The 4,395-nt window shown below is 38.4% G+C and overlaps 1 pseudogene; it reads right to left on the bottom strand.

Annotated features, from left to right (window-relative positions):
- Positions 1 to 1,786: 1,786 nt before the first annotated feature.
- Positions 1,787 to 2,516, bottom strand: LOC102839887 (annotated as a pseudogene).
- Positions 2,517 to 4,395: the final 1,879 nt, after the last annotated feature.

Here is a 4,395-nt window from a genome sequence, read left to right as displayed (position 1 = left end):
ACAACATTTTTGTTCACTTATTTTCTAACTTAAAAGATTACTTTGACAAAATATATTTACTGTCCCTTTTAGATTCATTTACTTAACATTATATTTTCTCACAATTAAATTTACATATCGAACCTTCTTTTGGAATGATTTTTTTTTTTTTTTCTCCCTGAGCTTTATTATTAAAAGTGTGGGGTTTTCTCTATAAATACTGGTCTGCAAACTGTTACTGTTCATAAATTGTTAATGAGTAATAATTTGTCACTGTTCATAGCCACAATATAAATCAATTACATTACTAAGCACACTATTTATTTCAACAGACATGTTTCTCACAACAAGACTTTTTCCAAGAAGGAATCTGTTGATATACCTTCTGTAGCAAGCTCTTTGTCTTGTCTTTGACATACTAGCATTTTGAGTTGTAAAGCTTTGGGACCCCCTTCATTAAGATCCTGTTAGTGTCAAACTCACTCCAAGTCTGCTTCTTGTAAAATGTTAGTTTTTCATCATTCTATAAACAAAAGTTTTGTTGGGTAAAGAAATATGAGTTGAGAACTTTTTACTCATAGCATAACTGAAAATATTTCTGTTTGCATGATTTTTGTCATGAACTAGTCATTAGCTTAATTTTCATTCTTTCATAAATAATCTACCTTTCTCTCTCACTGTTTTAATGTTGTTCTGCATTTTCACTATCATATCTAGATATAGATTTCCTTTTATTTATCCTGCTCAGGATTTATTGGACTTTTTATATCTGAGATCACTCTGTCATTAATTATAGATAATTCTTTTTCATCATTTCAAATGGTATCTATTTTCTATGTTCTACATTTTCTTTTTCTTAACCTTCACTAGGATAAATTTTAGGTATTTATTTTTTCTGTACTTTAGCCTATCTTTCATTTGGCTAGACCTCTCTTTGTAGCATCCTTGTGCTTTCCTTGACCAGTCTTCCAGGTCAATAATTCTCCCATATTGTCCTTTGGCATAATTCTAAAAGTTCATAGACAGGTCGGCTGTTGTTGTTGTGTGCTCTCAAGCCAATTCTGACTCAGCAATCCTATATGACACAGTAGAATTGCCCCATAAGCTTTCCTAGGCAGCAATCTTTCTGGGAACAGGTCACTATGTCTTTCCTTCCACAAAGAGGCTGGTGGATTTGAACTGCTGACCTTTTTGGTTAGCATCTGAGCACTTAACCATTGTGCTACCAAGATTCCTTAGATATGTATGTAGTTAGATAGACAAAAGCATAGATAGATATTCTGACAGGAAATACGGTATCTCTAGATCAGAAAACAGATTATTTATTACTCACAGAGCATTTTAACTCCAGATATCTCTATTCTAGTTCCACACATGGCAATGCTCTGAGGGCTAGATGTTGACCTACACACATTTTAGATTTCACCATTGGTGCACAAGGTTAATCTGCTGATGCAAAGATTAAAGTTATAGTCTACTTAAACAGGTTTGTTTTTCAATGTGCAGCATTCCCTCTACTTTATTTTGTTTGGGAGGAAATGTGCTGAAGAACCTACAGCTTTTTTTTTGCATGTTTAGCACCTTATATCCAAAAATAAAAATGCGTATGATGAAAACATATGCAAATGTACAAAATCATTAACTCTACAAAGGTGCATCATTCCAAAATTACAGAAAAAGTTTAAAGCAGGCATTTAATTCTTTCTCTTTAATGGGTTGCTGAATGCTTCCCCTGAAAAAAAAGGTGGCTGTTTTCAAAATCAGCAACTGCTGGTGAGGATTTCTTGGCACAGTTATGACCAGCGTGTTATTGCTGCATCTTTCTGATGATCTCAGGCGACACAGGGGGTGGAAATTGATTGTGTGATGCTGCAGGCCCTGAGCTTTCTTAGAACTCTTCCCACGACATTTGAACAGTTTGCGAATTCGAATCTGTGTTCTGTGACCATTCTTAGCATGGTACTTTATGCTATTTGACTTCTTGTATGGCTTTTTTACATCCAGGAACCGGGCAGGCAAAAGGCTTCTCCTCCCCTCAGTTCATGAACGAGGAGCTGAGGAAGGCTTCGGAGCTGATGGCACTCTCGGTGGTCCAGGACCCGTCGCTGCCCAATTCTTTTTAGTCGACCTCTTCCTGGTCTTACTCACCGCCTTTTGGAGTGCTGCTTCGGAATGAAGAGGAGTGAGTGATGGGTGGGGTCACAGGGGGAGTAAGGCTTCCATTGATAAGGCGTGCTGGAGTGAACACATTCCCTCAGGACACTGAGCTGAACAGGTCAGTGAGAGCTACGGCTGAAGCTTCTTCTTCAGGGACTCCTGCTCTCTGCGGCAGCATCTGTCATGAATCTATTAATGTAACTAAGGGCAACATGGGTTCGCTGTTGTAATTCTTGTTTTTTTTAAAAACACACTGGTCAGTATCGATGTGTTTATCCTGGATGTGTTCGATGAGGTCGGCCAGCGTGGGGAAGTGGAGTCCGCAGCCCCGGAATCCGTACGTATTGAAGAAAAAGAGGGGCGGCAACAATGCCTGTCATGGTGCTTCCCTCAAACATGTTTTGAAGAAAGACTTGGAAATCTACTTCCCCAAAAACCAGCCACTGAACCTCCCCCCCCCATCACACTTCTACTATGACACATATGGGGTCACCATGAGTTGGAATGGACTTGATGGGACTGGGTGACTGACCATACACAATACTTGTCATTTCTTTAAGTGATCCCCCTCTCACTCACCTGTCTGCTCTTCTCTCTAAGTAGGAAGACCTATGCTTCCCTTCAGTTGTCATTCATTAGAAGTCAGCTCAAGTATCACACCTTCCAGAAAACATCCTATAAACTTTTTCAATTTTGGTTTAGATCCTTGTTCTTGCCTCTCTTTCAGCAGCTGTCGCATGATTTTGCAGTAATCTGTGTGCATTTATCTATTTCACTACAGTTTAACCTTGTTGTGAGCAGGAGAGAGCTTCTTCATCTTTGTACTCTTGATCCTATTGGAAAGCATGGCCCATAATAATTCTCAGTTAGTGTTCCCTCTCTGTTGGTATTCAAATAGTCATTGATTTCCAATCTTGCGAGGTTGTGGGGGCTGTTGAGTGCCATTGAGTCAGTTCCAACTCATAGAAATCCTGTGCAGGGTTTTCAAGGAGCAGTTGGTGGGTTTGCACTGCCAACCTTGGTTAGTAGTCCAGTGCTTACCCTACAGCTCCACAGTAGAATCCTAAAATGTCTAGATGTAGGAGAAATCTAAGAGAATACCAACTTTATACTATATTAAATTGCTATAGAGTATATTTTATTTATTTTGGTTTTAAATTCTGACTGATACTCATTTCATTTTACATTTCTTCAACTAGTACAAGTTTATTGTCATTGCTAAGTGCCACAGAATCTGTTCTGACTTATAACAACCCTGTATAGGGTTTCTGATGAGTGGCTAGTGAGTTTGAACTGCCAACCTTGCTGAAAGCAGTCCAGTGCTTATCCTACAGTGCCACACCAAGACTCCAGTACAAGTTTAAGTGCCTCAAATCTCATTTTAGGACAGAAAGAAAAAGTGAGTAAATGACAGCAAGAAAGTAAGGGGAGGTAGTGACAACTGTTGTTGTTGTTGTGTGCCGGGGTAACAACCCTATACAGGATTTCCAAGGCTGTAAATCTTTATGGGAGCAGAAAGCCTCATCTTTCTTCATGAAACAGCTGGTAGTTTCAAACTACTGACAATGAGGTTCACAGCCTGATTCATAACCACTACGCTACCATAGCGCCTGGATAAGTGAAAGCAGACTTCATAAATGTATTCATTGTATCTCCCAGAAAGAGCTTAATTTGGGGAAGAGTGATACTATAGCTAGTTCTCTCTCTGTGTTTCTCCTAACTCTCATTATTAAGTTCCATCAGCTATGTTTAAATTGACAGAACAGTAACTTTAGCTCGTTTCCTCAAATGTACTTATTTGCATAGCTCCATAAAGTGTTAACATCTTCTCATTGATAATTCTGAACTTGTGCTTTCTTACTGGTTTTTGCTGCAGAGGTATAAAAGCACTAAATAGCAATTTCTTCCTTTAAATTTCCTGTGCAAACGAACTCAGGGAACAAAGAGAGATGCACAGCAACTGCAAAATATCATTATTATTTTATCAACTATAATAATACAATACTCCATTAGAGCAACTTCTTAGTAATGAATGCACATATAAAAGCATGATAGTCAGGCAATGCAAAAAACAAATCCCATAATGCGGTGTGGATTACTTAGCAGGAGCAACTGTAGCCTCCTGCTGCCTAGCAGATTATTAGTAAATTTTATACTTCTACATCCATCTCACCAACTTTCTAAATGTACGTTAGTTATAACCAAATTGTCTAACACATTTCCAGGCTAATTATAAGCATACATAGAGTTCCTAGTATA

Source organism: Chrysochloris asiatica, unplaced genomic scaffold (assembly GCF_000296735.1).
Source record: "Chrysochloris asiatica unplaced genomic scaffold, ChrAsi1.0 scaffold00166, whole genome shotgun sequence".
In the NCBI taxonomy this organism is placed as follows: domain Eukaryota; kingdom Metazoa; phylum Chordata; class Mammalia; order Afrosoricida; family Chrysochloridae; genus Chrysochloris; species Chrysochloris asiatica.
This window is presented reverse-complemented; position numbering and strand designations above follow the sequence as displayed.